Here is a 13347-nt window from a genome sequence, read left to right as displayed (position 1 = left end):
CGGCTAAATTTGCTTGGCAGGCTCTCAAGATTGCTCAAGCCAAGAAATATGATGGATTCACTGCTTCAACTGGATGGTTTAAACATTTTTTTGGGTACATTTTACTTTGTGGTTATTTCAGAGTAGGTTTAGGGGTTCGGCTTCAATGCGATTATATGTGGTAATTTGTAACCAGATAGTTACTTTCAGAGTAACACTACTTCTTGGTGTCAGTATTCTTAGAGGATAATGGTTATTACTTTTAAATTACGGTAAGTAGTAACCAACTACTGTTTTTCCGTAACGCGCTCAACACTGGTCTGATTCCTCATAACGTTAACATGCCAAAAGCATCAATGCCTAATGGTTTTCTAAGCATCATTTCCACAATGACTTCAGTCGGAATGGAGACGATTTCCCGCCATGGATTTTCTTTCTGACGGCGTGACCTCTCAATTTCAAACAGAGCGTCCGTTCCCGTCGGTTGTCAAAAAGAAAGACCTTCACACGGTTCGGTTCTGCTCCGTGCGGATGCAGGGGATTGGGACCGAGGCCACGGCGGCTCTAATCTTGTTTGGAGGCCATTGAAAGCCGCTGCAGTCGCTTTGAGGGCGCTTCCATTCAAGCACAGGTTTTTTCCACCGGAGAGAGAATAATCCTGCGCATAGATACAACATTAAAGTAGCCAAGCAGAACACACAAGGGCTGCATTTCAAATCCACCAATTTGCATCTTGCGAGTGAATGAGCGCCAGAGACGGGGCCTTTTTGTGTGTTCAGAAATAAAAGCTTGCTTGTTGTCATTTCCTCCACCGATTGGTTTGTTTGGCGCTCGGGAACCTCCATCAAAGTTCAATTGCATTTTTTCTGTCCAGCACCAAATATTTGTTGTTTTTTTTTTGCAATGAGAAATATAAAGACTATTATTTTTTAGGTTGTACTCTAATTGTGAAGCTGGGGTTTTTCACACTGGTCTATACAATATCCATCCATCCATTATCTGCATCGCTTATCTTCAGTAGGGTCACTGGGGTGCTGGAGCGTGTCCCAGCTATCTTCAGGCTGAACTGGTTCCTAGCCAGTCGCAGGGCAGACAGACTGTCATGATTACACATTGCCCTCACCTATGCCCGCTCGTTTGGCGCAACTTGTTGCTTGTTGCCTGATGAATTCACTTCCTATTTATACCTAGTACGCCAGTCACTCCTGGTCAGTCCGTCAGCGAACATGTGCATATGCAGGGCAAGCACTTTGACTCTGGCTCCCGTCAGTCCCGTCTTCTTCTGTTTCCTACCCGTCTGTTCCTGATTTTTCCTGTTTGTCTCCGGCTATCGACCTGTTTTTGCCCCTGACCACGCTCCGGTCTTCCGTCCCGGCGAATCACTTCCGCATTTCGATCACGCTCCGATCCCGTGAGCTGCTTGCTCCTCCTGTCCAGCGATCACTGGATCGCTGGTGTTTGTTTCCTCGAGATCCCAATAAAGTTTTGTGTGAAATGTTACGCGATTGGGTCTACCATTTGTTTTGGTTCTGACAGAGACAGACAACTCACTCATTTATACCTAGGGACAATTTGGACCGGCCAATTAACCTGACATGCATGTTTTTGGAATGTGGGAGGAAACCGGAGAGCCCAGAGGAAACCCACGCAAGCACGGGAGGAACATGCAAACTCCACACAGGAAGGTTTGATCTCATGACCTTAGAACTGTGCCGTGGACGCGCTAACCACTCAGCCGCCGTGCTGCCTATACATAATATTTTATTCGTTCATTTTCTATGATGCTGCATTTTACCTGTGATCTAGGGATTGTCGTCACAAGTAAAACTGCTTTTTCTTAAAGGGGAAAAAGTTTGTTAGTCTCTATGTAAATAAATGAAACATTTGTACATGGGCATGTTTCTCTCGCCTATTACAATGTCCAATCATAAACAGAAAAGATGCACTTGAAATTCAGTATGTTTACTGCCCAATTAATCTTATGTCGGGTCCATTTACATTTCAATTGAGGTGTCCCTAATCAGTTGAAAGTAGAATATTTTCTCTAAGAACTTTATTAACAATGCCCAACTGAGTGCAAAGAGAATTTATAATTTGTTTCCTATTTCGCCTACCTGCTTTTAGTTGCAGCAGTTGGAGAGTGACTTCATCCTTGTCATCCAAGTTTTTTGTTAGTGTAGCATGAAAAGGATAAAAGTAAGGTCTGTTTCAAATCCAATTCAAACGCCAACCCAAACCCCCAAAAGGTCCCACCCCTGACTATAAAATTCTTGTCAGTTTTTGTTTTTCATTTAGTGTTCCTGATCAGCCACTGCAATTGCGTGAATCATATAAAAACAACTAATAAATTCAACTACTTCAGCATCCAACGATTTCTTTAGTACAAAAATTACATTTGTTTTACATTGCTAAAAAATATTACCCCATTGGTAGGTTACACTTTTTTCATTTTACCATGTTTTCAAATTTTCTGTTAAAATAGAAAAAAAAATCAAACTCAAAATAAGCTACATAATTTTTTACGGCAGGTCACAAGATATTTTGCTCATTTCAAATTTTATTTTACTTATGTTGGTAAGACAAGTAATTTGTAAAACGAGAAGCACTTTATGCATATTAGATTTTTTTGCTTTATTTAGAGGAAAACAAAGATATAAAATCAGACATCCAAACACTTATTTTAACATTTTTACCATTCGCTAATCAATCATCTCTACTGATTCAAATGACTGACAGCAAAAAAACAACAACACAAATAAAACCTATTGATTTGAATAGTAAGCATTTTAAAGAGATATTGTGTATCAAGTAACTCCTTCCAGTTGTAAAAAATTGTACATTAAAAAAACTATTGAAGGATATTGCCTCCTAGTGGTAAAATACATCATTTATTTAAGAAAACAATATTGATTTGAACAATAAGCCAAAATACATGAATGTGCACTTCTTTTCGAATACCCGAAGGTCGAGAAGTGCAGTGGCGTTCTGTGGATATTAAAACTACGCCTTTAGCTCAGTTAGCTGATTAGTGATGTGCCGTTTGCGAACAAACCAGCTCTTGGAAGTGATTTTTTTTTTCCGAGAACTCAAGATAGGGAGACATGATTTTGCAACCTGGCCCCTGCCGTGCGCCCAGTTGTCAGGTCTGATGGTGGTGCTGTGTGCCAAATGCAGTCGCCCTGGGAGCTTAGACTGAGAGAGGATAGTGGAAGCGAGGGGTGGTACCTACGTCTGTCTTTTGTAAAAAAATCCATGTGAAAAGTCCATATAAAGAGAAGAAGGAACGAAGAAACAGTCAGCGAGACGGAAGCTCAGTCAGACACGATCATCATTGACATTTTAGCCCCGAATGTCCAAAATTTTGATCAGTCCGGAATTAGGTTCAGGCATAAGATCTTACCTGTATGGTGAAAATGGCAAGAAAACCATATCCTTTTCGCGCAACACTTGCTCGCTTTGAAGTTGTCAATCCTTTCGCTATTAAATCAACACTTTGGTAGATTACTGCCCCGTAGCCACTAAACCACTTACACTTTGTGAAACTGGTGACATTGCTCCGCGCCCACTAGCTTCCGTTCGGACGCCAACTCGAAATCTATTTGGCTACACCAACTGGTCTCTTTAAGACTGATCGTATGGGCCAGAGCCTGCAAATCTCACCCTGAAGGCCATAGGTTAAAATGATAAGAAATGGCAAAAAGTATTGATTGAAGAATAATATTTAGCATCACATGGTTCAAATATTTCTTGGGCCAGGAGAGTAGGCCCTGTAGACCCTCTTGGCCCATTACCAGAAAAATATGTATTTATTTTACCCACTTGAGGCTCAGCTCAGTGGTTAGCGCTTCAATCCCACAGTGCAGAGATCCTCGGTTCAATTCCAGCTACCTGCCTCACCGTTTGCATATTCTCCCTGTGCCTGGTTGGGTTTTCCTCCGGGCACTTTGGTTTCCTTCCACATTCCAAAAACATGCATGGTAGGTTAATAGGCGGGACTGAGTTGCCCATTGATATGAATGAACGTGTGAGTGATTGCCCCTCTCTCTGTGTACTGTAACTGGCTGGCAACCAGTTTAGGGTGTGAACCGGCCACTGGGATCTATGTATTTATGTAAGTGTGTAAGTGTGTATGTGTATGTGTATGTGTGTATGTATTGATGTATGGATGCATGGATGTATGGATGGAGGTATAGAGGTATGTAGATATGTATGTATGTCTACCCAAAAAAAGGTGGAAGTAGTTTAGATGACCACCATCTTTCACAGGCAGCCAGGTAGGTTAATCTAGATGTCAAAAATGCCCAAAAAGCTGACTCAGCATTTTCGGTTTTGTTCACCCAGCATTTTATCCCAGAAAGACATTCTACTCTCCCAGGCCACACACGGTGTTCGAAATTAATTCAACACAATGTCTTTTAGACTCCAATGCTGGGTTATTATTTTGCATTCTCATGTGCTAATAAGCGCAAAGAGCAAAATACCCCCCAAAAATGATTTCGCCTTTCAACGTGGACTATAATTCAGTGGTGGTGCTTCTGGTTCTTTATTGCTGTTTGATGACAAATGAATACATTATTTATTCAAATCCAATATGGCTCAATTAAAATTCGCTTCAATGATTTTAAACACAAAGATAATGCACTTAAGACACTCCTAAATTTCTCTATGTATAGTAGATTACTGTGTTCAGTATATGACGTAGGAATCAACTTAAAGACTTTTGGAAGATATACCGGCACCACTGTGCACTACTACTTTGATGAGGTCCACACACACAAAGGCATTTACGTGTTGCAGTTTAACCGTCACCCCCCAAACCAACATCCCCCCCGTTTAATAGCGGGTTACAGTGACTTGAGGCTATGGTGACTAGTTTAGGGGTGTGAATTTTGGCTAAAGCGAGGAGGCGAAGGAAATGAGAAAATCTGCCGAAATGGAACGAGATGCGCCCGTGTGTACCACCCCCAACCTCTTCCCCTCCTCCCTCAAAAGCTTCCACCCTGACAGATGGGAGCGTAGGCGGGTGGCTTGATGGGCTGCGGGGATTAAAACACTGCGGGCCTCATCGGAGACCCTGAAAACTGTGACTCCTGCCAAGGTGGGGTGTACTGCACCTTGGCAACACCGTGCGTGTGTGCGAGCATGCTGGGGTGTGGGCGGATCGATCCAAATGTCGATATCATTAATACTGAGACAGTACTTGGAACCGATCGATACTATTGTACTGGGATCAATACTTTGCTCTTCCACTGATTTATTTCCAAGCGCTTCACTGGGTGGATAATGCAGCCCCTCTTTCTCACCCAGCGCCCTATATCTAAGTACAGCTAAGTCAAACAAATGGCCCGCGGGCCAGACCCTGGTAATTGGATGATGATATCCAGCCTGCCGTAAGTAAGTAGGTTAGGTAGTAAGTGGGATGAATAATATAGCATAATGCTCAAAAACTATGGTAAACCAATAGTTACTGATTTGGCCCGCCTGAGAAAGCCTGGATCCAGCTCCTGAGCCGAACTCCGTTTGACCTCTCTGCCTTAGTGGGTGGCTGACAGACATACTTTTATGAATACTTGACTAGCCCCTCTCCCTACCTGGCCACTGGCTGGTATGCTGCATCCAGCCTGCAGGACAGAAAAAAGAGTGAATTGTAGTTTTAGACTGCCGGACCGATCCGTCCACGCTGAATAAAAGATAAAAGAGACACAGGCAACCAGCACAGCGTGACGTGGAGCAGCTGCAGAAAAGGATCATGCCATGTGTAATTTGTGTGGTAAGAAGGTCTGCTACAGTGGCAACACCCCAAATTTACATAAACACATGAAAGAAATCTAAACATGTTACTGTTCCTGAACAAAAACTTGTAAATCCGATGAAAGTAAGGGTTTTTTATTTAAGTCTTGTTGAAATTTGTATCCAGTATATGTATTTTCGTTACCTTGTTGATATTTTTGGTTTGACCCCCTTGGTTCTTGTTCTGAAAAAGGTGTTTTATACTAGCTCCTATGTAGTAATTTAATAAAAAAATAATTATTTGGTGCCTTTTACTGTAATTATGAACTAACTCAGGGGAGGAATGGTTCCATTGTTGATGATTATGAATGTAACATTGCTCCCATCAATATTATCCTGCATTTACTTGGATCAGATCGATACCAAAATTCCCAGTATCGTCCACCTCTACACGTGGATCGAGCGCAGGCGTGTTAATGTCAAAAGAAGTGAGGACGCTTCCCCTCTCTTGAACCCCCCTCTGCTCCATCCACCTTTATCCAATGAGCAAAGCAAAGGGTGGGGATGGGATCAGCTCGGTAACCTTAATTGAGCTCCTTTTAATTAATCAGCTCATCTGCAGAGGCCCGATACCTGCAGCGGACCCCCAACCCCCTCGTATGCCGGCTTTATGAGGCCCCTGATGGCCCCCTCCGCTTTCCCAAACACAACATCCCCATGCCGCTGCTGCTGTGACATTGCGGTAATGAGGAAACACAGCTACAATGTCATGGAAGTGTTGTGGCTATGTTATCTGTGTGAGCTCGTCATACATGCTGAAGATCCTGAACTACCAAGCCCCACAATGTTTGTGTTGACTTCAGAGTGGAGACAAGCTCCACAATCAATTACAGTTTTTTTTTTCTTTAAAGGCGACGAACAATGATGGAAAGGAAGGCTGAGTGCTTACAAAAAACTCTAGGCTCCCATTAGCATTTCTTAGTATTATGTGATTAGCAAGTCCTCCATAGAAGGGCAAATGGTTTCCTCAGAAATGTGAGCACAAAACGCACAATCCCGGGAAGTACAAAGGCCACAATTTGAGAAAATATTCTTCAACTCCATTACTCAAAAGGCTTTCATTAGAATTAAAATTATCTTTATTGTCATTTAATAACATCATTTGCAAAAACAGATTAAGTAAATAATTAATAAAGGCATTTTAAAGTAGGGGTGCACTGTTTGACGAGCCCTTAAAAAGTTTAAAAAATATTTTTTCTTTCCTAAATATGTGTTAACAATGCCCTAATGAGTTCAGAGAACCATCAAAATTTAGTTTCCCACCACGCCTATCTGCCTTTTTCTTACTTTTATTAGAGCGGTTCGGGACGTGCGACACATTAGAAAGCAGAAAAATAGGGAGGATGGAGGAGAGCGGTGGAAAGTGATTTCATACTCGTATTTTTTGGTTGGTGTAGCATGAAAATGGTGAAAGTAAGAAGAGGACTGTTTCAAATACGGTCCAATCGCGGAGCGTCTGAGAAATGCCTGTACTAGCAAGCACCACACAAGCCGCTTGATTGACCATGTAATGACGATTTAAACTAAGATGGCATCAGCAAGAAGACACTTTTCAAATTTAAAACTGAAAAAGTTGAATACTGTACTTTGACTTTCTCAGAGTGATTACTTGCCATTATATTAGCTGGACACCCCTTATAAATAAAATACAATCCAAATTTACAAAGAACATTACAGTGACAAGTAAACACGGACTTAAATTTCCTCCATATAATGTACAGTTCATTAATTTGTCCTTATTTAATTATTGTATAGAGATTTAGGGAAATCGTATAAAGCAATATAGAAATGCGGATTGAATTACAGAAGAAAGATTTTCTTTTAATGTTTTTTGTTACAAACTTTTTAAAATCCAAAATGTTAAAACTTAAAGATAAAGTAAAGCTCAAACCTCTATTATAAGTATACAAAGCAAGTGAGGCTGGCAAGCATCAACTGCCAACAAATATCCAACAGTAAATCACAGATACTCATCTTCTAAGGCAGAGAAGTCAAACTCAGTTTGGCTCTGGGGCGAGATTCATACTTTTTGTTCTCAGAATGTAAACTTAAAATTTTAAGCTTACTGTAGTTTTCAATATTATGCTTTATCTTTCAGCCTACTTTAGTAGCCTACCCTACATATTATGATTACAGATAACAGGAGATCTTTTCTAAGCACAACACATCTACTCACAGACAATAGGAAAAAAATATTTTCTATTTTGCCTTGTATGGCTTGTATGTAAGTGGTTTATTTTGACCGTTGAGTGGATGCAATTTCACACCTAAACCAACTCAATATGCTATACAAACTCAAAAGTGGGAGCAAAGAGAAAAACATGATTTTTGCCTTAATTATCGTACTGGTTTGAAAATAAAATCAAAAAATAAATACAAAGTTTAATCATTGCATGGGCAATAAGATTAGACTACATCAGATCAAACTACGTGGCTGGGCCTAATAAAGCTGAGAGTAATTCCTTTACTGCCCTCTAGCTGCCACAGGGAGCATTTGGTTTGCATTTCTTTTAAAGATCTATTGATAGAAATTACCAAGGTACTTTTTTGACATACAGTGGTACCTCTACTTACAAATGTCTCTACATACAAAAGTATCAGGTACCTGAACGGCAAAATATTGCCTCCAGTTACAAAAGCGTTTCAGTCAAAAATACAGTGCAGTACGCGCTGCCGCTTGCGGCAACTCTGTATGCATAAATCCCAGTATGCTTTTTGTGTCACATCACACTTTGTAAACAGTTTACTGTATAGTACCACTGCGAAGAGCGGTTATTTATAATGGACCCCACGGAAGACGTGCAGAAAAGTGGACATGTAGAAAAGAAGAGAAGGATACTTTTTTTCTGGCTATTGAAACTAATCAGGAGGTAATAGAAAGGTATGACAACACACACCGCCGAGCAGGAAGAGTTCAGAGACGACAAGGAGAAGGACGCAGCCATCATTTCATCAGCCCAAATTAAATACATTTTGGCAAATTTCCATGAAGTCTCGAAATTTGCAGAAAGAAATCTCCCTGAAACGTGTTGACAGCTCGGGATATCGTTCATTATGATTATGTCTGCCTCGCACATTTGTGACGTATTGTCAAAAGCAGACGTCATTGGATCAGTTTTTCAAGAAGCATGAGGCAAAAAAGAACTGCTGAGGACCATTGAACCAAGACAGCAACTTAAAGGTAAATTAATATTTTTTTTTCTTTATCCTTTGTTTTTTTTACATTATGTGCCTCTCGTTTTATATTTATTGTGCGGGCATCTAATTTAAACATGGATCTGTTTGGTGTTCTAATGCTCTTTTATGATTTATTCAAAAAATATTTTGCGGTTTGCACATTTAAATTCTAAAGGGTTCTTTACTTACAATTTTTCTCAGGTTACAAAGCTCATTCCAGAATAAAGTAAATTCCCAAGTAGATGGACCACTGTACTTAAAATTTATGGTGGGCCGGATTAAATCATCCAATGGGCTGGGTCCGGCCTCTGGGTCATATGTTTGACCTGCGTGATCTAAGGTGAATACATAACTTTAAGGTCCGACTTTCACGTACAACATTGAAAAGCCATTGTGCCATGTGAAAAGGTAGTCATTCATGGAATGCTTTAGATAATGACCTTTAAAATGTCCTTAGATTACATCCATTAAGACAAAAAAAAAAAAAAAAAAAATACAAATTATATATATATATATATATATATATATATATATATATATATATATATATATATATATATATATATATATATATTACACATATTTTGGATACACAAGCTAAAAGTGCATAATTTATAAAAAATTTATTTGAGTATTTTTGGTATAGGAGTTGCAAAATGCAATTTCTTTGTTTTCTAATTTTTCTTTTGTCGGGTGAGATTCTATTTTCTTGATTTTGAATATATTTTCCCTGCAAAGGAAAAAATGGAAAAGTTGTGGACACTTAAAAGCATTGGCTTCAACATTCTCCCTTTGGACACATGTATTATATTATGGTCTTGTATAGCTGTTTTTCTTTGTTTTTGTCACGATTACCAGAACAGAGCAGGAGACCCCATAGCGTTCGTACAATTCTTTTTTTGGGGAAGCGTAAAGGGTTAGCGGGAGACGCGATGACCGTCGAACGTCAGCAGCAACGCCGTGAAGACAACTTCGGAACACGTAGCCAATCGTAGCGTGGGACGGAAGCAGGTCGAGTTTACCGGGACTGGAGAGAAGATCGTAGCGTGGGACGGAAGCAGGTCGGATCGGAGGCAGGCAGAATCAGGTAAACAGGTCAAGAAGGCAAAGGTAATCGGGAGAGTCATACGGGGTACAGAAGTAATCCTCAGACGAAGAGGTCTCGGCGTAGCGTGCTTAAAAAGGGGACATAAACCAATCAGGAATCGCATTCCAGCGCACCAGATGATTACCCCAGGTGGCTCCACTTAGGTAATCATGACAGAACCCCCCCCTCAAGGGACGGCTCCAGGAGACCCCCAGGAAAAAAAAAAAAGTCCAAGACACGTCACAGGGAAACACAGGTAATCCAAGGGAACAAAAAGTCATAGGCAAGTCACAAGTAATCCCCGAAAAAAAAATACGTCATCGATAATCCAAAATAGTGCGTCCAGTAGTCGTCCGACGAGCCACAGAAGGTCCATAAACACCACACCGGCGATCCCCAGGAACGGATAAACAATCCGTCGGTCAGAACAGAAAAAAAAAAAATCCCACAGGTAAACGGAGAACTATGTTACAGCACCTCTCAGAATTCCTCCGAATGGACGGAAGCCCCCTCATCAGCATCCGAAGGGGCGGCAGAGGGTGGGTCCGGAGGGCAAACAGGACCGGCGATTCAGACAGGACAAGCAGAATCAGGACCGGCGATACAGACAGGACAGGCAGCATCAGGACCGGCGATACAGACAGGACAGGCAGAATCAGGACCGGCCAACAGGACAGGCAGAATCAGATCAGGCAAGACAGGAGAGGCGAAGACAGGACAGGCAGAATCAGAACCGGCAAACAGGACAGGACAGGCAGAATCAGAACCGGCAAACAGAAAAGGCAAACAGGACAGAATCAGAACAGGCAGAATCAGGGCCGGCAGCGGAGTCAGACTGGCAGGCCGGAGAGTCGAAGTCGGAATGGCAGGCAGCGGAGTCGGAGTGGCAGGCAGCGGAGTCGGACAGGCAGGCAGTGGAGTCGGAGTGGCAGGCCGGAGAGTCGAAGTCGGACTGGCAGGCAGGGGAGTCGGACAGGCAGGCAAGGGAGTCGAACAGGCAGGCACGGGAGTCATTGCGCAGTCATAAGGCCGATGGGGTGGCAGGGAAGAGGCCTTAGCTTTACTGAAGACTTTCCGTAGGTGGTGGTAACAAACTGGGACCTTGGACAGATTGGGTGGAGCCCTTGTGGAAGTAGCGTGATCCGGTTAAGGAGCGGCTCGCAGACAGGTTTGGTGACAGTCCATGCCCCATTCTAGTATTGACCCAGTGCGCCAATCGAAATGGGGGTTGTGTTGGACCAACCATGGATGACCCAGAACGAGGGGTTGGCTCGGGGAGTGAAGTAAATGGAATCGGATCTTCTCTCGGTGATTTCCAGACATCTGTAATTCTATGGGTTCAGTTATTTGAGACACGGTGCCTAACAGGTGACCATCAAAAGCCCGAGCAGATACCGGATTAGGAAGGGGTTTAACAGGTATTCCCATTTTGCGTGCGAGGGATAGATCAAGGATATTTACCTCAGCGCCAGAATCAATCAGGGCCGGAAATGTCTGAGTAGAATCGGGGAGGAAGAGAGAAGCCTCGATAACGGGTCTAGCGTTTTTGGGAGCAGATACAAGGACTGAGTTCAATCGGACGCCCCTTATGTCCGACGAGCGTTGGCCTTTTACCGGGCAGGTGGCCACGCGATGTCCCTTGCCACCGCAGTATAAACATAATTGATTGACAAACCTTCGCTGGCGTTCCTCGGGGGAAAGAGAGACCCGGTCCACCTCCATCCTTTCTTCGATGGGGATGACCAGGACCTGGTCCACCTCCATCCTTTCTACGATGGGGATGACCGGAACCCGGGGGTTCGGTACATTATTAGCTTCTTGAACTTGCCTGGTGACGAATTGGCTGGGACCCTCCCTCTCTCGGCGTCTCGCCTGAACCCTACGGTCGATCCGGGCGGTCAAGTCGATAGCTTCGTCAAGTGTTGCCAGAGGAGCGTGGGACACTAATTCATCCTTGAGATAACCGGACAAACTGTGGAGGTAGGCGTCGACCAGCGCCTCTTCATTCCAGTGACTTTGGGCTGCTAGTGTACGAAAGTCGACAGCATAGTCGGCAATGGAACGTCTCCCCTGGTGGATGTTCATGATCTTAACAGGCGGCGTCGACCGATGAGGAACCAGAGTCAAATACCTTAGTCAGCTCTTGAGCCAAGAGGTTGAATGACTTGCACGCCGTAGCACCTCTCTCGTAGGCGGCCGTTCCCCAAAGACGCGCTCTTCCCGTGAGGTGATTGATGGCAAACGCCACCTTAGCTGCTTCCGTAGCAAAATTGCGGGGCTGGAGGTCAAATATTAATCTACAATTTACTATGAACGGGCGGATCTGAGCGGGATCTCCCCCAAACTTCTCTGGCGCGCCCACTCGCGGCTCAGCGAATTCTGCGCTGAATGAACTGGGAAAGGCCGAAGGTGCCCTGTCAGTGTTGGGCACCGATGAAGTGGCTTGATGGGTCATTACTTTGGAGAGATAGGACCAGTCCCGACCCAACAGATCCCACTCGAGCCGTAACTGACTCACTTGCTCAGCCAATTTCGCCACGTCGGAAATGACCTGCCGAACTACACATTCTAAAGGGGGAATGGGCTGCTGGTTCTGGTTTTCATAGTCGTCAGGGGGCAGATGTACGAACACGGGGTCCATTTTGGTCTGAGGATTCTGTCACGAATACCAGAACAGAACAGGAGACCCCAGAGCATTCGTACAATTCTTTATTTGGGGAAGCGTAAAGGGTTAGCGGGAGACGCGATGACCGTCGAACGTCAGCAGCAACGCCGTGAAGACAACTTCGGAACACGTAGTCAATTGTAGCGTGGGACGGAAGCAGGTCGAGTTTACCGGGACTGGAGAGAAGATCGTAGCGTGGGACGGAAGCAGGTCGGATCGGAGGCAGGCAGAATCAGGTAAACAGGTCAAGAAGGCACAGGTAATCGGGAGAGTCATACGGGGTACAGAAGTAATCCTCAGACGAAGAGGTCTTGGCGTAGCGTGCTTAAAAAGGGGACATAAACCAATCAGGAAGCGCATTCCAGCGCGCCAGATGATTACCCCAGGTGGCTCCACTTAGGTAATCATGACAGTTTTGTGTAAATATTTTGTTGTTACAAAAGCCGCAAACAAACATCAATAAAGGTAGCACTCCAGGATAAACATGTAATAAAAGACTTAAACAATAAATATAAATAAAAAATAAAGTTAGAATAAAGAGGCAAATATTTACAAGAAAGTACATGTAAGTTGTAACTGCACAAAAGTAGTCATGCCATGAAAAATTTCCCAAAATCAGGTTGAGACATATAAATACTTTTCACAGTTC

This window comes from Urocampus carinirostris, chromosome 4 (genome assembly GCF_059441175.1).
Source record: "Urocampus carinirostris isolate Australia breed hairy pipefish chromosome 4, RoL_Ucar_1.0, whole genome shotgun sequence".
NCBI lineage: Eukaryota > Metazoa > Chordata > Actinopteri > Syngnathiformes > Syngnathidae > Urocampus > Urocampus carinirostris.
The sequence above is the reverse complement of the archived record's forward strand: the minus strand, read 5'-3'. Positions refer to the sequence as shown.